This window comes from Alosa pseudoharengus, unplaced genomic scaffold (assembly GCF_046254945.1).
Source record: "Alosa pseudoharengus isolate Yale_2024_CS ecotype anadromous, Long Island Sound unplaced genomic scaffold, YU_APseudo_1.1 YU_APseudo_1.1_scf_7, whole genome shotgun sequence".
Lineage (NCBI taxonomy): Eukaryota > Metazoa > Chordata > Actinopteri > Clupeiformes > Clupeidae > Alosa > Alosa pseudoharengus.
In genome coordinates, this window is record NW_027468859.1 from 23,369,464 (window position 1) to 23,393,860 (window position 24,397).

Here is a 24,397-nt window from a genome sequence, read left to right on the forward strand (position 1 = left end):
CTTCATTGACTTACAATATCCAGCAGGGGCGTAACTAGCAGAGAAATTAAACTTGGTACATTAAACTCTTAGCAAATCGTTTCAAACGTGTAGCAATCTTGTAGACAAATGCAGTCGTTTACTCCATTCCAATGAAATACACGGCCATGCCGGATTAGTGACTGTAGTCACTGGGTGGTTGACGTTTTAGGCCGAAAAAAAGTTTTTGAAAACAAATTCAGATATTAGGCATGGAAATCACTTAGTCCTGTTGTACTGACCCTTCCATTCCCAAAAATATGTATGGTCTTTTAGATTTTGTGTTGAAATTCATATTTATTCACTAATTAGTTGTGGTAGTGACTAAAATTGTCATATGGTGTGACATGAAAGTTATTGTTTGTAAAATTATAATGGGGTATTTTGTTTTTAATGTGGGCAATGTATTATAATCTTCTATCATTACTTCATCAAGATCTAGCATTTCCTTGTGCAAATTTATTACATTTTACAGTATATTTCTTCAGCAATACACAGAGTAAGGCATATGTCCTCAATCTTTCAATAAACGTCATATTCATTTTAACATACCTTGATATAAAAGAAAGGAAAATGCTTGTGACTTTTGCTGACCCTATTTTCTATCTGTTCCATTGAGATTTGTATGATTTAGAACCCAAAAGCCTTTTTATTTTCATAATTTCTTGATGTCACACCAAATGATATGGTGTCACGCCATATGATAAATAACACCACGAAACAATCTGTTAATACAAAAATGTGTATTATATGCATTTCACAAGCAACAAAAGACAGTTTAAGACAGGTAGATCATGTAAAGGTTCACTTTCAGAAATCACAGCTATGCAAAACAGAATGCCACCAAATATTGTATAGCTCTTGGGTTCCCTGAGTTTCTCTTCTCAATGGTGGGCTTCAATCTGAATGTTTGTAGTTCCCCTTTGAGTTTATTCTCTTTATATCTGTTAAAAGACAAATTCAACAATTTATTCAAATAATTTAAAAAGTTTTCCTGCATTATAATCAGATTAAATTGTTGCAATTACTTATAGTGCTAAAGACAACATTAATATTACTGTTTTCTTTAACACCAGAATTTATTTTCTCAGACTACTATTGATATTTAGAATGTCAAATATGTATCTTTTGTATCCAAGGCTGTAGAGTGAGTGTGTGTGGGGGTGATTTCTGTGTTTTATGTGTGTGTGATTCACAATACATGCAATAGTTGCACATCTTAAATAATAAATGTTAAATATAATAATAATTTTATTTGGGCATTTTTGCGTAAAATGCATCACACCAAAAGACAATGCAAAATGGGGAACTGAAGCAGGAGTGCCGGATATACTTGATTTTTTTGAAAACATGGAGAGAAAACTCACCTTGTAACTTTCAGTGTCCTTTTGAGGTGTTGTTCTTCCTCCTGAAAGAAGGAGGACCCCTACTCCCCGAAGGTCTCCAAACAATTGCCCGTTTAAAAAAAGTAAAATGGCGTCACACCATATATCCATTTCTGGGACAAAGCGTTTTAGTTAAGAGTGGCTTCACAATATTATGCCTGAACTTTTAGTCAAGCAGACTCACAAGTAGGCATCTGGGTTATCAATATATGATTGAATGAACAGAAAATGAATTCATTTTCTTGTTTTTATTCAAAATCTAAATTTGTGAAATGTGACTGGGATATGAGCTTTTTCTGGTTTGGCTGAAAATTGTGAAAAAATGGAAGATTAATCCCATGAATGCTCTGTATGTTCATATAAAACAGCATTTTCTGAACAATATCACCATAGGTAAATTATAAAAAAATATATCAAAAACTCTTTTGACACATTGGACCAAAAAAAGGCCATGTCATGTCAACCACCCATTTGCATGCCCGTGTTTGAGACATTGGAAATGGGCTTCAATGGCATCCTGGCCAGATTGACCTGCAGAGCAAATCCCAAATTTGCTGAAAGGTATTCCCAGACTAGTCTTTCCCAGCAAAACGTGGCAATTTCCAGAACACAAAAATCCTACCAAAGCCATTTGCCTGCATATAGGTGATGCTAGTCATCATTTTCTGGCCTTGCATTAATCCATATAAAGTTTGATGAATTGACTTGTTTCCTAAATAATTGTCAAATAATTTATGTAAAGCAAGATTTGGTAAAATCAGAAATTGCTAACCTAACACTCAAGACAAAAATATTTTGTTTACTTGCTTAGGCGTTGCAGATTTGTCATCAGTACAGAACCATCTTGGTTTTTTTTTTACTCTCAAGAGAAATTAAGCTAAACAGAATTTGAAGGATGAGTACAAACTCCCAAAACCCTTACGGCCTCTACACGCAACATGCGTTGCAGTGCTGGAGACGCATCCCCTTCACTTAACATGGGCTTACGTCAGCCGTTGCCAAACTGAATTGTGGGTCCGTTGCATCGCGTTTCACCCGTCGCTCGCATTGAGAAGTTCAGCTGTTGCTGCACCGACAGACAGCACCGGCCAATCAAGCCAATCGACGGACGGCACCAACCAATCAAATTACGGCTATACTTCAAGTCATTTGGCAGTAGAATTTTAAACTTCCAGTTCTGGCTAAATCAAGACAAATCTTCAGCAAAAGCACTCATGACAAGCAGCTTGAATAAATGATCTGACAACTTAAATTTCAAATACACTTTTTAATACACGCAATAAATGACACACATTGGAATAAAGAGACTGAGGAGTTGGAAAATAAAAGGTTTGGAGTAGGGCATCTACTGTTTTGGGGTGCAGTTGAAAATGGTACTGACGGTACCTGTAATAAGTGGTTCATTGATTTTTGACGAGGTAGTGGCCATTAGACGGACGGTGCATCCACTGTTTCTGTGGAGGAAGCTCAGGAGCTGTGGTAGGTGCAACAGTAATTTGAGGGGGAATCTTCACAGGCATTCCAGGGTAGTAGCCTCCAAAGAGGGGATCCATCCACGGATTCTGTGGAGGAAGCTCAGCCGCTGTGGTAGGTGCAACAGTAGTTTGAGGGGGAATCTTCACAGGCATTCCAGGGTAGTAGCCTCCAAAGAGGGGATCCATCCACGGATTCTGTGGAGGAAGCTCAGCCGCTGTGGTAGGTGCTTCTGTAGTTGGTGCAACAGTAGTTTGAGGGGGAATCTTCACAGGCATTCCAGGGTAGTAGCCTCCGAAGAGGGGATTCATCCACGGATTCTGTGGAGGAAGCTCAGCTGCTGTGGTAGGTGCAACAGTAGTTTGAGGGGGAATCTTCACAGGCATTCCAGGGTAGTAGCCTCCAAAAAGGGGATGCATCCACTGTTGATTCTGTGGAGGAAGCTCAGCAGCTGTGGTAGGTGCAACAGTAGTTTGACGGGGAATCTTCACAGGCATTCCAGGGTAGTAGCCTCCAAAGAGGGGATTCATCCACGGATTCTGTGGAGGAAGCTCAGCCGCTGTGGTAGGTGCAACAGTAGTTTGAGGGGGAATCTTCACAGGCATTCCAGGGTAGTAGCCTCCAAAAAGGGGATGCATCCACTGTTGATTCTGTGGAGGAAGCTCAGCAGCTGTGGTAGGTGCAACAGTAGTTTGAGGGGGAATCTTCACAGGCATTCCAGGGTAGTAGCCTCCAAAGAGGGGATGCATCCACTGTTGATTCTGTGGAGGAAGCTCAGCAGCTGTGGTAGGTGCAACAGTAGTTTGAGGGGGAATCTTCACAGGCATTCCAGGGTAGTAGCCTCCAAAGAGGGGATTCATCCACGGATTCTGTGGAGGAAGCTCAGCCGCTGTGGTAGGTGCAACAGTAGTTTGAGGGGGAATCTTCACAGGCATTCCAGGGTAGTAGCCTCCAAAGAGGGGATGCATCCACTGTTGATTCTGTGGAGGAAGCTCAGCAGCTGTGGTAGGTGCAACAGTAGTTTGAGGGGGAATCTTCACAGGCATTCCAGGGTAGTAGCCTCCAAAGAGGGGATGCATCCACTGTTGATTCTGTGGAGGAAGCTCAGCAGCTGTGGTAGGTGCAACAGTAGTTTGAGGGGGAATCTTCACAGGCATTCCAGGGTAGTAGCCTCCAAAGAGGGGATTCATCCACGGATTCTGTGGAGGAAGCTCAGCCGCTGTGGTAGGTGCAACAGTAGTTTGAGGGGGAATCTTCACAGGCATTCCAGGGTAGTAGCCTCCAAAGAGGGGATGCATCCACTGTTGATTCTGTGGAGGAAGCTCAGCAGCTGTGGTAGGTGCAACAGTAGTTTGAGGGGGAATCTTCACAGGCATTCCAGGGTAGTAGCCTCCAAAGAGTGGATGCATCCACGGATTCTGTGGAGGAAGCTCAGCCGCTGTGGTAGGTGCTTCTGTAGCTGGTGCAACAGTAGTTTGAGGGGGAATCTTGACAGGCATTCCAGGGTAGTAGCCTCCAAAAAGGGGATTCATCCACGGTTGATTCTGTGGAGGAAGCTCAGCAGCTGTAGAAGGTGCCTTGGTAGTTGGAGCTGGAGTAGTGGATACAACTAGAGAGGCTTGGTCTGAGCTTGATGCAGGGCAGGAGAGGGTTACTGGATTGCCGTGCCACAACATCCGCAGCAAGTGGCTATTGCCCTGGAGGAAGATATAAAATAATGCAGTCATACAACTAGCTCAAAACTGAAACATGTCCCACATGAATTTAAATGCTACATAATTGCTTGGGGGTCCTTTCGCCCGACTACAGGAACACTTCACATAGGAGTGGCCATACCGGTTGTATATGTAAGGCTCTTGAACCGCCTTACATATACAACCAGTATGGCCACTCCTATGCTCACATATCGGTTTGCAAGGGACCAAATGGTATTCAAATTGTATGTAATTGTTACTATGTTCACGATTAGCCTCCATTCCTCTGGTGAGTTGATTGGACGTCACCCAGGAAAGCTTAACTGTAAATTCAAGCTACTGAAATCAATTCATGAAATGTACGCCAACAGAAAAGCCTGAAGAGGATAACAGACCCATACTAAAACAGGACACATCAAGAGACTGTTAAATGAGCTTGCTCAATGTAGACAATGCTAAAACTTCCTGCTATAGCAATGGAAACTTTATTCAACAATACCTTCTGTTAAAATAGATATCATAAACAAGCAAACTAAGGATTATTTTAACAGGCCTGCTTTCACAAATTTGTCACGTTCAAGTGGCTGAGACATTTCTTTATTTTATTTCAACTTTGCATTCTCTTGGTTTAGTTGTTGATTCACTATGAAATGTAATGTCAGAAGTAAGGCATTAATAAGGTGTGAAAATATGGAGTTGTTTTGTAGTGATTGATGGCATCTCTATGGGCTAATGTTACTCCTACTCTGACGAAAATTAAAAAAAAAAAAAAAAAAAAAAAAACTCTGATGTGATAGGAAAACCATAGCCTACCTGTTTTATAACATCACAACCATCAAAAATGGCGAGAAGCACGAGGCCCACCGCAGTCCTTTTCACAGAGTAGCCACACTCTCGACGTAGCTGGCGTAGTGAGAGAGGTGTGCCACCTGTTGAATAGAAAAAAAGAAAAGAATGTCTGGTCTCAAGCTATTGATGCAAACACTGCAAGTGAAAGGGCTGCAAGGAATCGGCTGAATTAGGCTACTAATGTCGACAGCGAGTTATTGTGTACACTGTAAAACAAAAACAAGTTATCCAATACTTTTCTTACCGCTGTCTAACTGGAGTGAAGAACATCCAGGGCCTTGTGCAGAGAACTTCATGAGGTCATTAGTACATAATAACTTTGGTCGCATACGATACCAGGCCCTAAAGTCATCAGTGCTGCTTTGTCCACCCACCAGGCCTGGATCGTCGGCTTGAACGTTAACGGCGCCATCGTCTGTAGTGTTTTCTCCAACATATCGTCTCTCATATTCCAGATTTCGACCCAGTGAAATGTTCCCTGTGCCGAAAGTAATTGTCCCAGTTTGAATATTCTCAGACCTTTCCTCATGATGTGTCTCGTCTTTTTGCACTATTTCAAGGCTTATACCACATGTTTGGCCAATGTAAAGCCATAAGAGACACAAAAATAAAACACCCTGGTTTGGTTTAAGCCTCATATCTATAAAAGTGGTAGCCTACAACCAGGGAGCTGTACTAGCCTTGCTCTCACAACTCTTTCAGTACCCTATATATAGGCCTACTCAATTAACACTAATTGAAATGAGACCAGCGACCAAGCCTCTGATCAGGCTGTAATTGACGATGCAGCTGAACACCTAAATAGTCCAGGCCTATAGGGCTCTGGGCCTACTCTTTAATTTCATTAACAGTTGAACAGATACAGCTGGCCTAATGGTTTTAGGAAGGCTACATCAATTACGCTGGACAAGTGGACAAGCTGTCTCAGTAAAATTTTTGTGAAGGAGTATAGGCTAAATTTTGATATGGTTTGATCAGACATTCAGGCTGTGTAACTGTGAATGGGTATAGGCGCCTTATATGGCCTCTCAATGGTCGATCCGGGCTTACTTCATGCAGAGGTGTTTGTGTGTGAGTGCATGTATGTGTGCATGTTCTTGTGCATATGTGTGTGTGCACGTACTTGTGAATATCTGTGTGTGTGTTTAGGCATCTGTATGTGTGAGTAGATGTAACAAGTCTGCATACTAGAAGCTAAGAAGTCCTATTCATTTCAAAGAGTTTGAGTAGGAGGCTACTGGTCTTCAAATCTTACTGGATTTAACATGAAATACATGAAACTACCAACAGAGGGCTCTTTACATGCATTTGCAACTGACAACAGAATTTCTAAAAAGTAGGCTAAGTATACTAGATAAAGAACAATGCCACTTTTTGCCATAGAGTAACACAGAGGGGCATGACACAAAAACACAGGCGCATTTGGTTGTATCCGATTTATCCTGTAGAAAACAAATAGCATTATTTTTGCTGTGTGCAAAGTCAGCACTATCCATGTCTTCATGGTGTATTTCAGAGAACACTGGAAAACCTACAGTACATGTTCAGGTATGGCTAATTACATATGTGATGTTTTACAGTGTGGCTATATTTCACATTGTGGTGAGGCTTGCAGCTGCCTGTTCTTTATCAAGGGCCCAGCACACGAAGGCAGAGTGAGCTATTTTAAGTATTTTGTCAGACCTCTCCCCATGCAACTACATTAAGCACATGGATCTGTTTAACAAATATATTGAAAATGTGAACTCAGAACCACTGACATCCAACCGATAATACCACAGAGGTAGTGAGGGATTGGTGATCAGCGATAGTTGTTGGTACACTTCACCCATTCCTACTTAAGGCCCAAGGACATCCAGCAGCCTTATTGCATTCTGTGGGGAGTATGCTTAAACTCTCTAGAGTATCTCTTAACCCCCAAACTGACTTAAGACACACAAAAAGTCTCCTACTTCCGTGTACATTTTAATTTAAACTAGGTCAATTTGTTTATTATTTATTTACATATAGGTTTAGTCAGAGTTTTTTTTCTTCAGGATTTATTCATTTTATTTTTTTAGTCATTTTGTGTGTCAACGATTTCCGGGACACCGAAAGACCAGACATCACAAAACTTGGTGGGCAGATAACCTCAAGGATGACACGGAATCATTGATTTTTATTTTGATCTGACATTATTTATTCCACGGTTCTCCCTTGTTTCACATACTTTCAAAAAGACACAAATATTAGACAGGAAAAACTTACAGTATCATTAACAGTGACACGCCTCACTATTTTAATACCTCTGGTACTGTGAGATCCTAGACTGATAGACCACTGATAATCTTTCAGAATTATTTAGATGTTTCCTTCTTGCTTTTATTCCAACACACACTGACAAAGGCCATCAGGCCGAAACGTTTGTTCGTTGACCCCTGTTGCTACTGTAAATGGAATAAAAGCAAGAAAGAAAGATTTTTGGAGTGCGACCATTCTGTGAACAAATCGGGTCTGTGAACAAACGGGAGAGCGCGGTGTTTGCAAAGAAAATAATTTAGATGAAAACTGTATTTGCTTATGAACATGTTGCCAAATTCCATTAACACCAGTTTTCTTAACCATTGTTTGCATTTTAGTCTTTCCCTAGCCTGGGAACACCCAGACCTTACAATTGGGAGTGAGCCTGGAAAAGCTTCATTGACTTACAATATCCAGCAGGGGCGTAACTAGCAGAGAAATTAAACTTGGTACATTAAACTCTTAGCAAATCGTTTCAAACGTGTAGCAATCTTGTAGACAAATGCAGTCGTTTACTCCATTCCAATGAAATACACGGCCATGCCGGATTAGTGACTGTAGTCACTGGGTGGTTGACGTTTTAGGCCGAAAAAAAGTTTTTGAAAACAAATTCAGATATTAGGCATGGAAATCACTTAGTCCTGTTGTACTGACCCTTCCATTCCCAAAAATATGTATGGTCTTTTAGATTTTGTGTTGAAATTCATATTTATTCACTAATTAGTTGTGGTAGTGACTAAAATTGTCATATGGTGTGACATGAAAGTTATTGTTTGTAAAATTATAATGGGGTATTTTGTTTTTAATGTGGGCAATGTATTATAATCTTCTATCATTACTTCATCAAGATCTAGCATTTCCTTGTGCAAATTTATTACATTTTACAGTATATTTCTTCAGCAATACACAGAGTAAGGCATATGTCCTCAATCTTTCAATAAACGTCATATTCATTTTAACATACCTTGATATAAAAGAAAGGAAAATGCTTGTGACTTTTGCTGACCCTATTTTCTATCTGTTCCATTGAGATTTGTATGATTTAGAACCCAAAAGCCTTTTTATTTTCATAATTTCTTGATGTCACACCAAATGATATGGTGTCACGCCATATGATAAATAACACCACGAAACAATCTGTTAATACAAAAATGTGTATTATATGCATTTCACAAGCAACAAAAGACAGTTTAAGACAGGTAGATCATGTAAAGGTTCACTTTCAGAAATCACAGCTATGCAAAACAGAATGCCACCAAATATTGTATAGCTCTTGGGTTCCCTGAGTTTCTCTTCTCAATGGTGGGCTTCAATCTGAATGTTTGTAGTTCCCCTTTGAGTTTATTCTCTTTATATCTGTTAAAAGACAAATTCAACAATTTATTCAAATAATTTAAAAAGTTTTCCTGCATTATAATCAGATTAAATTGTTGCAATTACTTATAGTGCTAAAGACAACATTAATATTACTGTTTTCTTTAACACCAGAATTTATTTTCTCAGACTACTATTGATATTTAGAATGTCAAATATGTATCTTTTGTATCCAAGGCTGTAGAGTGAGTGTGTGTGGGGGTGATTTCTGTGTTTTATGTGTGTGTGATTCACAATACATGCAATAGTTGCACATCTTAAATAATAAATGTTAAATATAATAATAATTTTATTTGGGCATTTTTGCGTAAAATGCATCACACCAAAAGACAATGCAAAATGGGGAACTGAAGCAGGAGTGCCGGATATACTTGATTTTTTTGAAAACATGGAGAGAAAACTCACCTTGTAACTTTCAGTGTCCTTTTGAGGTGTTGTTCTTCCTCCTGAAAGAAGGAGGACCCCTACTCCCCGAAGGTCTCCAAACAATTGCCCGTTTAAAAAAAGTAAAATGGCGTCACACCATATATCCATTTCTGGGACAAAGCGTTTTAGTTAAGAGTGGCTTCACAATATTATGCCTGAACTTTTAGTCAAGCAGACTCACAAGTAGGCATCTGGGTTATCAATATATGATTGAATGAACAGAAAATGAATTCATTTTCTTGTTTTTATTCAAAATCTAAATTTGTGAAATGTGACTGGGATATGAGCTTTTTCTGGTTTGGCTGAAAATTGTGAAAAAATGGAAGATTAATCCCATGAATGCTCTGTATGTTCATATAAAACAGCATTTTCTGAACAATATCACCATAGGTAAATTATAAAAAAATATATCAAAAACTCTTTTGACACATTGGACCAAAAAAAGGCCATGTCATGTCAACCACCCATTTGCATGCCCGTGTTTGAGACATTGGAAATGGGCTTCAATGGCATCCTGGCCAGATTGACCTGCAGAGCAAATCCCAAATTTGCTGAAAGGTATTCCCAGACTAGTCTTTCCCAGCAAAACGTGGCAATTTCCAGAACACAAAAATCCTACCAAAGCCATTTGCCTGCATATAGGTGATGCTAGTCATCATTTTCTGGCCTTGCATTAATCCATATAAAGTTTGATGAATTGACTTGTTTCCTAAATAATTGTCAAATAATTTATGTAAAGCAAGATTTGGTAAAATCAGAAATTGCTAACCTAACACTCAAGACAAAAATATTTTGTTTACTTGCTTAGGCGTTGCAGATTTGTCATCAGTACAGAACCATCTTGGTTTTTTTTTTACTCTCAAGAGAAATTAAGCTAAACAGAATTTGAAGGATGAGTACAAACTCCCAAAACCCTTACGGCCTCTACACGCAACATGCGTTGCAGTGCTGGAGACGCATCCCCTTCACTTAACATGGGCTTACGTCAGCCGTTGCCAAACTGAATTGTGGGTCCGTTGCATCGCGTTTCACCCGTCGCTCGCATTGAGAAGTTCAGCTGTTGCTGCACCGACAGACAGCACCGGCCAATCAAGCCAATCGACGGACGGCACCAACCAATCAAATTACGGCTATACTTCAAGTCATTTGGCAGTAGAATTTTAAACTTCCAGTTCTGGCTAAATCAAGACAAATCTTCAGCAAAAGCACTCATGACAAGCAGCTTGAATAAATGATCTGACAACTTAAATTTCAAATACACTTTTTAATACACGCAATAAATGACACACATTGGAATAAAGAGACTGAGGAGTTGGAAAATAAAAGGTTTGGAGTAGGGCATCTACTGTTTTGGGGTGCAGTTGAAAATGGTACTGACGGTACCTGTAATAAGTGGTTCATTGATTTTTGACGAGGTAGTGGCCATTAGACGGACGGTGCATCCACTGTTTCTGTGGAGGAAGCTCAGGAGCTGTGGTAGGTGCAACAGTAATTTGAGGGGGAATCTTCACAGGCATTCCAGGGTAGTAGCCTCCAAAGAGGGGATCCATCCACGGATTCTGTGGAGGAAGCTCAGCCGCTGTGGTAGGTGCAACAGTAGTTTGAGGGGGAATCTTCACAGGCATTCCAGGGTAGTAGCCTCCAAAGAGGGGATCCATCCACGGATTCTGTGGAGGAAGCTCAGCCGCTGTGGTAGGTGCAACAGTAGTTTGAGGGGGAATCTTCACAGGCATTCCAGGGTAGTAGCCTCCGAAGAGGGGATTCATCCACGGATTCTGTGGAGGAAGCTCAGCTGCTGTGGTAGGTGCAACAGTAGTTTGAGGGGGAATCTTCACAGGCATTCCAGGGTAGTAGCCTCCAAAAAGGGGATGCATCCACTGTTGATTCTGTGGAGGAAGCTCAGCAGCTGTGGTAGGTGCAACAGTAGTTTGACGGGGAATCTTCACAGGCATTCCAGGGTAGTAGCCTCCAAAGAGGGGATTCATCCACGGATTCTGTGGAGGAAGCTCAGCCGCTGTGGTAGGTGCAACAGTAGTTTGAGGGGGAATCTTCACAGGCATTCCAGGGTAGTAGCCTCCAAAAAGGGGATGCATCCACTGTTGATTCTGTGGAGGAAGCTCAGCAGCTGTGGTAGGTGCAACAGTAGTTTGAGGGGGAATCTTCACAGGCATTCCAGGGTAGTAGCCTCCAAAGAGGGGATGCATCCACTGTTGATTCTGTGGAGGAAGCTCAGCAGCTGTGGTAGGTGCAACAGTAGTTTGAGGGGGAATCTTCACAGGCATTCCAGGGTAGTAGCCTCCAAAGAGGGGATTCATCCACGGATTCTGTGGAGGAAGCTCAGCCGCTGTGGTAGGTGCAACAGTAGTTTGAGGGGGAATCTTCACAGGCATTCCAGGGTAGTAGCCTCCAAAGAGGGGATGCATCCACTGTTGATTCTGTGGAGGAAGCTCAGCAGCTGTGGTAGGTGCAACAGTAGTTTGAGGGGGAATCTTCACAGGCATTCCAGGGTAGTAGCCTCCAAAGAGTGGATGCATCCACGGATTCTGTGGAGGAAGCTCAGCCGCTGTGGTAGGTGCTTCTGTAGCTGGTGCAACAGTAGTTTGAGGGGGAATCTTGACAGGCATTCCAGGGTAGTAGCCTCCAAAGAGGGGATTCATCCACGGTTGATTCTGTGGAGGAAGCTCAGCAGCTGTAGAAGGTGCCTTGGTAGTTGGAGCTGGAGTAGTGGATACAACTAGAGAGGCTTGGTCTGAGCTTGATGCAGGGCAGGAGAGGGTTACTGGATTGCCGTGCCACAACATCCGCAGCAAGTGGCTATTGCCCTGGAGGAAGATATAAAATAATGCAGTCATACAACTAGCTCAAAACTGAAACATGTCCCACATGAATTTAAATGCTACATAATTGCTTGGGGGTCCTTTCGCCCGACTACAGGAACACTTCACATAGGAGTGGCCATACCGGTTGTATATGTAAGGCTCTTGAACCGCCTTACATATACAACCAGTATGGCCACTCCTATGCTCACATATCGGTTTGCAAGGGACCAAATGGTATTCAAATTGTATGTAATTGTTACTATGTTCACGATTAGCCTCCATTCCTCTGGTGAGTTGATTGGACGTCACCCAGGAAAGCTTAACTGTAAATTCAAGCTACTGAAATCAATTCATGAAATGTACGCCAACAGAAAAGCCTGAAGAGGATAACAGACCCATACTAAAACAGGACACATCAAGAGACTGTTAAATGAGCTTGCTCAATGTAGACAATGCTAAAACTTCCTGCTATAGCAATGGAAACTTTATTCAACAATACCTTCTGTTAAAATAGAAATCATAAACAAGCAAACTAAGGATTATTTTAACAGGCCTGCTTTCACAAATTTGTCACGTTCAAGTGGCTGAGACATTTCTTTATTTTATTTCAACTTTGCATTCTCTTGGTTTAGTTGTTGATTCACTATGAAATGTAATGTCAGAAGTAAGGCATTAATAAGGTGTGAAAATATGGAGTTGTTTTGTAGTGATTGATGGCATCTCTATGGGCTAATGTTACTCCTACTCTGACGAAAATTAAAATAAAAAAAAAAAAACCTCTGATGTGATAGGAAAACCATAGCCTACCTGTTTTATAACATCACAACCATCAAAAATGGCGAGAAGCACGAGGCCCACCGCAGTCCTTTTCACAGAGTAGCCACACTCTCGACGTAGCTGGCGTAGTGAGAGAGGTGTGCCACCTGTTGAATAGAAAAAAAGAAAAGAATGTCTGGTCTCAAGCTATTGATGCAAACACTGCAAGTGAAAGGGCTGCAAGGAATCGGCTGAATTAGGCTACTAATGTCGACAGCGAGTTATTGTGTACACTGTAAAACAAAAACAAGTTATCCAATACTTTTCTTACCGCTGTCTAACTGGAGTGAAGAACATCCAGGGCCTTGTGCAGAGAACTTCATGAGGTCATTAGTACATAATAACTTTGGTCGCATACGATACCAGGCCCTAAAGTCATCAGTGCTGCTTTGTCCACCCACCAGGCCTGGATCGTCGGCTTGAACGTTAACGGCGCCATCGTCTGTAGTGTTTTCTCCAACATATCGTCTCTCATATTCCAGATTTCGACCCAGTGAAATGTTCCCTGTGCCGAAAGTAATTGTCCCAGTTTGAATATTCTCAGACCTTTCCTCATGATGTGTCTCGTCTTTTTGCACTATTTCAAGGCTTATACCACATGTTTGGCCAATGTAAAGCCATAAGAGACACAAAAATAAAACACCCTGGTTTGGTTTAAGCCTCATATCTATAAAAGTGGTAGCCTACAACCAGGGAGCTGTACTAGCCTTGCTCTCACAACTCTTTCAGTACCCTATATATAGGCCTACTCAATTAACACTAATTGAAATGAGACCAGCGACCAAGCCTCTGATCAGGCTGTAATTGACGATGCAGCTGAACACCTAAATAGTCCAGGCCTATAGGGCTCTGGGCCTACTCTTTAATTTCATTAACAGTTGAACAGATACAGCTGGCCTAATGGTTTTAGGAAGGCTACATCAATTACGCTGGACAAGTGGACAAGCTGTCTCAGTAAAATTTTTGTGAAGGAGTATAGGCTAAATTTTGATATGGTTTGATCAGACATTCAGGCTGTGTAACTGTGAATGGGTATAGGCGCCTTATATGGCCTCTCAATGGTCGATCCGGGCTTACTTCATGCAGAGGTGTTTGTGTGTGAGTGCATGTATGTGTGCATGTTCTTGTGCATATGTGTGTGTGCACGTACTTGTGAATATCTGTGTGTGTGTTTAGGCATCTGTATGTGTGAGTAGATGTAACAAGTCTGCATACTAGAAGCTAAGAAGTCCTATTCATTTCAAAGAGTTTGAGTAGGAGGCTACTGGTCTTCAAATCTTACTGGATTTAACATGAAATACATGAAACTACCAACAGAGGGCTCTTTACATGCATTTGCAACTGACAACAGAATTTCTAAAAAGTAGGCTAAGTATACTAGATAAAGAACAATGCCACTTTTTGCCATAGAGTAACACAGAGGGGCATGACACAAAAACACAGGCGCATTTGGTTGTATCCGATTTATCCTGTAGAAAACAAATAGCATTATTTTTGCTGTGTGCAAAGTCAGCACTATCCATGTCTTCATGGTGTATTTCAGAGAACACTGGAAAACCTACAGTACATGTTCAGGTATGGCTAATTACATATGTGATGTTTTACAGTGTGGCTATATTTCACATTGTGGTGAGGCTTGCAGCTGCCTGTTCTTTATCAAGGGCCCAGCACACGAAGGCAGAGTGAGCTATTTTAAGTATTTTGTCAGACCTCTCCCCATGCAACTACATTAAGCACATGGATCTGTTTAACAAATATATTGAAAATGTGAACTCAGAACCACTGACATCCAACCGATAATACCACAGAGGTAGTGAGGGATTGGTGATCAGCGATAGTTGTTGGTACACTTCACCCATTCCTACTTAAGGCCCAAGGACATCCAGCAGCCTTATTGCATTCTGTGGGGAGTATGCTTAAACTCTCTAGAGTATCCCTTAACCCCCAAACTGACTTAAGACACTCAAAAAGTCTCCTACTTCCGTGTACATTTTAATTTAAACTAGGTCAATTTGTTTATTATTTATTTACATATAGGTTTAGTCAGAGTTTTTTTTCTTCAGGATTTATTCATTTTATTTTTTTAGTCATTTTGTGTGTCAACGATTTCCGGGACACCGAAAGACCAGACATCACAAAACTTGGTGGGCAGATAACCTCAAGGATGACACGGAATCATTGATTTTTATTTTGATCTGACATTATTTATTCCCCGGTTCTCCCTTGTTTCACATACTTTCAAAAAGACACAAATATTAGACAGGAAAAACTTACAGTATCATTAACAGTGACACGCCTCACTATTTTAATACCTCTGGTACTGTGAGATCCTAGACTGATAGACCACTGATAATCTTTCAGAATTATTTAGATGTTTCCTTCTTGCTTTTATTCCAACACACACTGACAAAGGCCATCAGGCCGAAACGTTTGTTCGTTGACCCCTGTTGCTACTGTAAATGGAATAAAAGCAAGAAAGAAAGATTTTTGGAGTGCGACCATTCTGTGAACAAATCGGGTCTGTGAACAAACGGGAGAGCGCGGTGTTTGCAAAGAAAATAATTTAGATGAAAACTGTATTTGCTTATGAACATGTTGCCAAATTCCATTAACACCAGTTTTCTTAACCATTGTTTGCATTTTAGTCTTTCCCTAGCCTGGGAACACCCAGACCTTACAATTGGGAGTGAGCCTGGAAAAGCTTCATTGACTTACAATATCCAGCAGGGGCGTAACTAGCAGAGAAATTAAACTTGGTACATTAAACTCTTAGCAAATCGTTTCAAACGTGTAGCAATCTTGTAGACAAATGCAGTCGTTTACTCCATTCCAATGAAATACACGGCCATGCCGGATTAGTGACTGTAGTCACTGGGTGGTTGACGTTTTAGGCCGAAAAAAAGTTTTTGAAAACAAATTCAGATATTAGGCATGGAAATCACTTAGTCCTGTTGTACTGACCCTTCCATTCCCAAAAATATGTATGGTCTTTTAGATTTTGTGTTGAAATTCATATTTATTCACTAATTAGTTGTGGTAGTGACTAAAATTGTCATATGGTGTGACATGAAAGTTATTGTTTGTAAAATTATAATGGGGTATTTTGTTTTTAATGTGGGCAATGTATTATAATCTTCTATCATTACTTCATCAAGATCTAGCATTTCCTTGTGCAAATGTATTACATTTTACAGTATATTTCTTCAGCAATACACAGAGTAAGGCATATGTCCTCAATCTTTCAATAAATGTCATATTCATTTTAACATACCTTGATATAAAAGAAAGAAAATGCTTGTGACTTTTGCTGACCCTATTTTCTATCTGTTCCATTGAGATGTATGATTTAGAACCCAAAAGCCTTTTTATTTTCATAATTTCTTGATGCCACACCAAATGATATGGTGTCACGCCATATGATAAATAACACCACGAAACAATCTGTTAATACAAAAATGTGTATTATATGTATTTCACAAGCAACAAAAGACAGTTTAAGACCGGTAGATCATGTAAAGGTTCACTTGCAGAAATCACAACTATTCAAAACAGAATGCCACCAAATATTGTATAGCTCTTGGGTTCCCTGAGTTTTTCTCTTCTCAATGGTGGGCTTCAATCTGAATGTTTGTAGTTCCCCTTTGAGTTTATTCTCTTTATATCTGTTAAAAGACAAATTCAACAATTTATTCAGATAATTTAAAAAGTTTTCCTGCATTATAATCAGATTAAATTGTTGCAATTACTTATAGTGCTAAAGACAACATTAATATTACTGTTTTCTTTAACACCAGAATTTATTTTCTCAGACTACTATTGATATTTAGAATGTCAAATATGTATCTTTTGTATCCAAGGCTGTAGAGTGAGTGTGTGTGGGGGTGATTTCTGTGTTTTATGTGTGTGTGATTCACAATACATGCAATAGTTGCACATCTTAAATAATAAATGTTAAATATGTCAAAATATATATTACACTTAATTATGAGTTAAACATATGTATGAAAAAACATTATTTATGCAGGAAAATGCAGTTTCTATCATACAGTGTGACAAATAAATCATATGGTGTGACGAGAAAACCCGGTCACACTATATGATATGGGGTCACACCATATGAGGTTTCATGTACTTAGCATGACATTAAGCAATGTGCTTTTATGCTAACATCCTAAAAACATGCTAACTGCAATATGACAATATAGTTTTAAAGGTAATATTGACTGAAAAGTAATTTTATTTGGGCATTTTTGCGTAAAATGCATCGCACCAAAAGACAATGCAAAATGGGGAACTGAAGCAGGAGTGCCGGATATACTTGATTTTTTTGAAAACATGAAGAGAGAAAACTCACCTTGTAACTTTCAGTGTCCTTTTGAGGTGTTGTTCTTCCTCCTGAAAGAAGGAGGACCCCTACTCCCCGAAGGTCTCCAAACAATTGCTCGTTTAAAAAAAGTAATATGGCGTCACACCATATGATATCCATTTCTGGGAAAAAGTGTTTTAGTTAAAGGAACACGCCACCCAAAATCAGTAGTGATATATGTTCTTACCGTAACTTTCACGAGTTGAGTCGTACCTCTCCCGCGTCGGTAGGTGCACTCAAACGCTCTGTCGCGCGGCGCGAATGTGTTAGCATGTTGCTATGCTAGCGGGCTCTGCCGTGGCCGTACAGAGAGGCACATAGCAGTATTCAAACACCTCCACGTTTTACCTACTTAAATACAGTTGCACGAGTAGTTGATGAAAAATGTTAGGGCACACAACATGAAACGTGACGATTTTCCAAGCGAATAAACATGAGAACTACAATGTGTGGCGCAATAGCACTTGGGAGTACTTCGACCTAGCGTGGTAATATTATTAACACCTAATTGTAGATCCTATCCACCACAGAGTTTAGAATCCATGCTGGATAGACCCTCAGCCTCTCCCTCCCCTCTGAGCGAGAGAGGCACACACACTAGAGATGCGCTGATGGGCTATTATTTCAACCATAACTGCATAGCAAAACTTATCATCCATCAGCCATCCATCAGCACCAAAGTTTGTTGACCAATCAAAACTGCACCTGCCCACCATCCGATGGTTGTTTTAATGTAGGCTATATGGGTGATGCAGCGCTGCTGACGTGAGGCTAGAAAGCCCTTGCCTGTTCTAGAAAGACTGATCTAATGCAGCAAATATATTAAAAGGCAAAAGTGTACATTGGCTAGGCCTATCCTCAGAATATCAGCAGCAAACTCAGTCTCTGTCGCGCAAAACAGTCTCCAAATAAAACGCACATCGGCCTGTTGCCTATTCTGCCAGCTTGTGACAATATATCGTCCAAAATGCTTGATTGCATTGCATTCTCCACATTTTTAACTACATTTTCATGTACCACATCAGCATTTTTGTTCAGTGAATCTTTTGTAAATTGCTTTACAATTACCGTCGGGCCTATAGGCCTATTGCCTGGCTTGCCTCAGCTTCGGTCACGTCCTTTTACAATTTTATCATTGTAATAAAACACGCAATTTGCCACATAATTTCAGCATGCTCCTGGCCTACTAATTAATGCCTATTGTACTTTATTTTTTGCAAAAAGATTCACATTATAGGCTACTTTACACACTGTTATGTCAGGTTGACTGACAAGCCTGTTCTGAAGACTCCCATTCATTTTGACTGCACGAGCGCGTCTTTTTCAGACAGACATCGCAATTCATTTTATAGCAGGCCATCGGACAAATATGACGCCTCGATATTAAAGAAACTCCGACTCCATTCATTCTGAAAGTCCACCGCACAACAATGCAACGTGCATGTTCACATTTTTAGTAACAACCGCCAAACTTGCTTGCTTGCCTTACACATCTAAGTTTTCCGACTATTTTTCTTACCTTCTTTTTCCGCTGTGGATGTTAGTGAGTTTGTAGAAGTTTTAGCTCTTACGTTCTGAACATCTCGCACTGCCATCGCCCGATGTCATTTCTTAGTCATATCACTCTCTGTCTCTCTTTTAAATGCCTATTCCCTGAATGGTAGGCTACAATTATGTGTATCAGGTTGAAGTTGGTTCTATTTAGGGAGGTGAACATCTGTAGATGACTCAGAAATGACATCAGAAGACAAGGAGTGAATATGGCAAGAGGCAAGCCGAAGTCTGCTGACAAGGGCCCGACGGTAATTGTAAAGCAATTTACAAAAGATTCACTGAACAAAAATGCTGATGTGGTACATGAAAATGTAGCTAAAAATGTGGAGAATGCAATGCAATCAAGCATTTTGGACGATATATTGTCACAAGCTGGCAGAATAGGCAACAGGCCGATGTGCGTTTTATTTGGAGACTGTTTTGCGCGACAGAGACTGAGTTTGCTGCTGATATTCTGGGGATAGGCCTAGCCAATGTACGACTTTTGCCTTTTAATATATTTGCTGCATTAGATCAGTCTTTCTAGAACAGGCAAGGGCTTTCTAGCCTCACGTCAGCAGCGCTGCATCACCCATATAGCCTACATTAAAACAACCAGCGGATGGTGGGCAGGTGCAGTTTTGAAAATTGGTCAACAAACTTTGGTGCTGATGGATGGCTGATGGATGATAAGTTTTGCTATGCAATTATGGTTGAAATAATAGCCCATCAGCGCATCTCTAGTGTGTGTGCCTCTCTCGCTCAGAGGGGAGGGAGAGGCTGAGGGTCGATCCAGCATGGATTCTAAACTCTGTGGTGGATAGGATCTACAATTAGGTGTTAATAATATTACCACGCTAGGTCGAAGTACTCCCAAGTGCTATTGCGCCACACATTGTAGTTCTCATGTTTATTCGCTTGGAAAATCGTCACGTTTCATGTTGTGTGCCCTAAAATTTTTCATCAACTACTCGTGCAACTGTATTTAAGTAGGTAAAACGTGGAGGTGTTTGAATACTGCTATGTGCCTCTCTCTACGGCCACGGCAGAGCCCGCTAGCATAGCAACATGCTAACACATTCGCGCCGCGCGACAGAGCGTTTGAGTGCACCTACCGACGCGGGAGAGGTACGACTCAACTCGTGAAAGTTACGGTAAGAACATATATCACTACCGATTTTGGGTGGCGTGTTCCTTTAAGAGTGGCTTCACAATATTATGCCTGAACTTTTAGTCAAGCAGACTCACAAGTAGGCATCTGGGTTATCAATATATGATTGAATGAACAGAAAATGAATTCATTTTCTTGTTTTTATTCAAAATCTAAATTTGTGAAATGTGACTGGGACAGTCACGCCATATGAGCTTTTTCTGGTTTGGCTGAAAATTGTGAAAAAATGGAAGATTAATCCCATGAATGCTCTGTATGTTCATATAAAACAGCATTTTCTGAACAATATCACCATAGGTAAATTATAAAAAAATATATCAAAAACTCTCTTTTGACACATTGGACCAAAAAAAGGCCATGTCATGTCAACCACCCATTTGCATGCCCGTGTTTGAGACATTGGAAATGGGCTTCAATGGCATCCTGGCCAGATTGACCTGCAGAGCAAATCCCAAATTTGCTGAAAGGTATTCCCAGACTAGTCTTTCCCAGCAAAACATGGCAATTTCCAGAACGCAAAAATCCTACCAAAGCCATTTGCCTGCATATAGGTGATGCTAGTCATCATTTTCTGGCCTTGCATTAATCCATATAAAGTTTGATGAATTGACTTGTTTCCTAAATAATTGTCAAATAATTTATGTAAAGCAAGATTTGGTAAAATCAGAAATTGCTAACCTAACAGTCAAGACAAAAATATTTAGTTTACTTGCTTAGGCGTTGCAGATTTGTCATCAGTACAGAACCATCTTGGTTTTTTTTTTACTCTGAAGAAAAATTAAGCTAAACAGAATTTGAAGGATGAGTACAAACTCCCAAAACCCTTAAAAACTCTACATGCGTTGCAGTGCTGGAGACTCATCCCCTTCACTTTACATGGGCTTACGTCATCCGTTGCCAAACTGAATTGTGGGTCCGTTGCATCGCGTTTCTCCCGTCGCTCGCATTGAGAAGTTCAGCTGTTGCTGCACCGACAGACGGCACCGGCCAATCAAGCCAATCGACGGACGGCACCAACCAATCAAATTACGGCTATACTTCAAGTCATTTGGCAGTAGAATTTTAAACTTCCAGTTCTGGCTAAATCAAGACAAATCTTCAGCAAAAGCACTCATGACAAGCAGCTTGAATAAATGATCTGACAACTTAAATTTCAAATACACTTTTTAATACACGCAATAAATGACACACATTGGAATAAAGAGACTGAGGAGTTGGAAAATAAAAGGTTTGGAGTAGGGCATCTACTGTTTTGGGGTGCAGTTGAAAATGGTACTGACGGTACCTGTAATAAGTGGTTCATTGATTTTTGACGAGGTAGTGGCCATTAGACGGACGGTGCATCCACTGTTTCTGTGGAGGAAGCTCAGCAGCTGTGGTAGGTGCAACAGTAGTTTGAGGGGGAATCTTCACAGGCATTCCAGGGTAGTAGCCTCCAAAGAGGGGATTCATCCACTGATTCCGTGGAGGAAGCTCAGCCGCTGTGGTAGGTGCAACAGTAGTTTGAGGGGGAATCTTCACAGGCATTCCAGGGTAGTAGCCTCCAAAGAAGGGATTCATCCACGGATTCCGTGGAGGAAGCTCAGCCGCTGTGGTAGGTGCAACAGTAGTTTGAGGGGGAATCTTCACAGGCATTACAGGGTAGTAGCCTCCAAAAAGGGGATGCATCCACTGTTGATTCTGTGGAGGAAGCTCAGCAGCTGTGGTAGGTGCTTCTGTAGTTGGTGCAACAGTATTTTGAGGGGGAATCTTCACAGGCATTCCAGGGTAGTAGCCTCCAAAGAGGGGATGCATCCACAGATTCTGTGGAGGAAGCTCAGCCGCTGTGGTAGGTGCAACAGTAGTTTGAGGGGGAATCTTCACAGGCATTCCAGGGTAGTAGCCTCCAAAAAGGGGATGCATCCACTGTTGATTCTGTGGAGGAAACTCAGCAGCTCAGCAGCTGTGGTAGGTGATAGGAGACAGATACAGCTGGCCTAATGGTTTTAGGAAGGCTACATCAATTACGCTGGACAAGTGGACAAGCTGTCTCAGTAAAATTTTTGTGAAGGAGTATAAGCTAGGCTTTTGATATGGTTTGATCAGACGTTCAGGCTGTGTAACTGTGAATGGGTATAGGCGCCTTATATGGCCTCTCAATGGTCGATCCGGGCTTACTTCATGCAGAGTTGTTTGTGTGTGAGTGCATGTATGTGTGCATGTTCTTGTGCATATGTGTATGTGCACGTACTTGTGTGCCAGTATGTGTGTCTGTGTGAATATCTGTGTGTGTGTTTAGGCATCTGTATGTGTGAGTGTGTGTAGATGTGTGTGTAGTAACAAGTCTGCATACTAGAAGCTAAGAAGTCCTATTCATTTCAAAGAATTTGAGTAGGAGGCTACTGGTCTTCAAATCTTACTGGATCTAACATGAAATACATGAAACTACCAACAGAGGGCTCTTTACATCCATTTGCAACTGACAACAGAATTTCTAAAAAGTAGGCTAAGTATACTAGATAAAGAACAATGCCACTTTTTGTCATAGAACAGCAGTTCGCAAACTTTTTCCCCCACGTACCACCACCTACATCCTGACTTGGCTTGCGTACCCGCACCATCCGACACATAATTAAACGTAACACATTCTACTGACATATTCCAGGCATCATGTTTAATTAGCCACCCTACATGATAACATCAAAACCTTTCTTATACACCTTTCAGACATTGCCCTTTTCATCTCGCGTACCCCCTAATGTAAACTCACGTACCACAGTTTGGGAATCCCTGGCCTAGGCTACCTGTTGTGGAGAAATATGGCCAGCTCTGCGTCAGACTTGATATTCTTCGTTTGACGAAGATGTCATCATCTCAGGAAGCTCCTCCGATGTCCACTTAATTTGTTTCTTGTTTTAATTTTGGGAATTTGCCTGCCTCTCGTAGGCATTCATGACTACAATTGACAGCAAGTTGATTAGCCTTTGCTAATTTGGCAACACAAATAGGAGGACACGCCAGCCCATTATTAATACGCTATTCTAGAATTAATTGTTCAAAACATAAACGAAAATTCCAAGAGATTCCACCCTGTAACTAATTTTTTTCATGGGTTTTATGGGGTTTTATGGGTTATAGTAATGCTGTCAAATAAGCCATTACTTCAATTCATCGTGTTTCCTTACTCTCTGACAACATATGGTGATCATTTTTGGAATGGTTACAGTTTATTTTCCATTATTTCCTACATACTGGTCCTTTAAGTAGGCCTATGGCATGCTGTATTTCCATTTCATATGTTTCCTCGTGTTTTTTGAACTGATGGACTGCCTCAGCAGCCTCCATCTGGAGAAAGGGAGGCATCACCACTTTCCGAATGAATGAATTATTGTTCAGTTGCATCTGAACCCACTCACTGGCCTCCCTGATGCACTCAACAACCTGGAATTCCAATTGTAGATTAGCATTCTTTATGATTCCTAACATTGCGCTGCAAACCAGACTCAAATCAGACGTTTACCTGCTCTGTGTCTTTAAAGGTTGAAGGTTCACAGGCTGATGTTTTCCACTGAGGACATCTCTGGACTCCTCTGCCCAGTGGGCAAAAAGCCTGCCATGACTAGAAAAAATAGATAGATAGATAGATGGATAGATAGATATGTACAGGATGTATGCAACAACTGAAGTTATATGGATCTCTAAAATGTTCTTAAGAAAATGAAGTACCTGTCAAGTCCAAAATTTTCAAATAACATCAAGCACCACCACTTCCGGCTGGCATGTCCATCTGAACACAAATAACATATAGATTTATGCAGTCAGTAATATGTAGTTTTGTGAAATTCTGATCCAAGCAATGTAATGACAATGGCAAATTCTTACAATTGTGTAGTCAAAGGGGGCATCCAGTACAATGTACAAGGCCATCTGCACAAAGAACGCACATTAAAAAGTAAATAAATATATAAATCAAACGTATACTGTATGTATACGAAGGAGAGGAATATATCTCACCATTAGCATGAAGATATAGAACATAAAACCTTTCAAAAAACATTAATTGTTGCTTTTGTGCCACAAGAATTTTAACGATTTTAATGAATAGTTAAGTAAATGCAGGTTGAGTGCTTGAAATGCTTGAAACTGAAGCACATAACAGCTGTGAAACACATAACAACCTGAAACACATAGCAGCCGTGGCCTACTGGTTAGTG

The 24,397-nt window shown here is 40.7% G+C and overlaps 2 long non-coding RNA genes across 2 annotated transcripts; both read right to left on the reverse strand.

Annotated features, from left to right (window-relative positions):
• Positions 1-4,500: 4,500 nt before the first annotated feature.
• On the reverse strand, positions 4,501-5,716 carry LOC143110423 (uncharacterized). The gene is made up of 3 exons (XR_012984151.1): positions 5,664-5,716; positions 5,384-5,499; positions 4,501-4,573 (listed from the first exon to the last, which is right to left on the reverse strand). It is a non-coding gene; the product is annotated as an uncharacterized LOC143110423 (long non-coding RNA).
• A 6,532-nt stretch (positions 5,717-12,248) lies between these two features.
• On the reverse strand, positions 12,249-13,458 carry LOC143110424 (uncharacterized). The gene is made up of 3 exons (XR_012984152.1): positions 13,406-13,458; positions 13,126-13,241; positions 12,249-12,321 (listed from the first exon to the last, which is right to left on the reverse strand). It is a non-coding gene; the product is annotated as an uncharacterized LOC143110424 (long non-coding RNA).
• Positions 13,459-24,397: the final 10,939 nt, after the last annotated feature.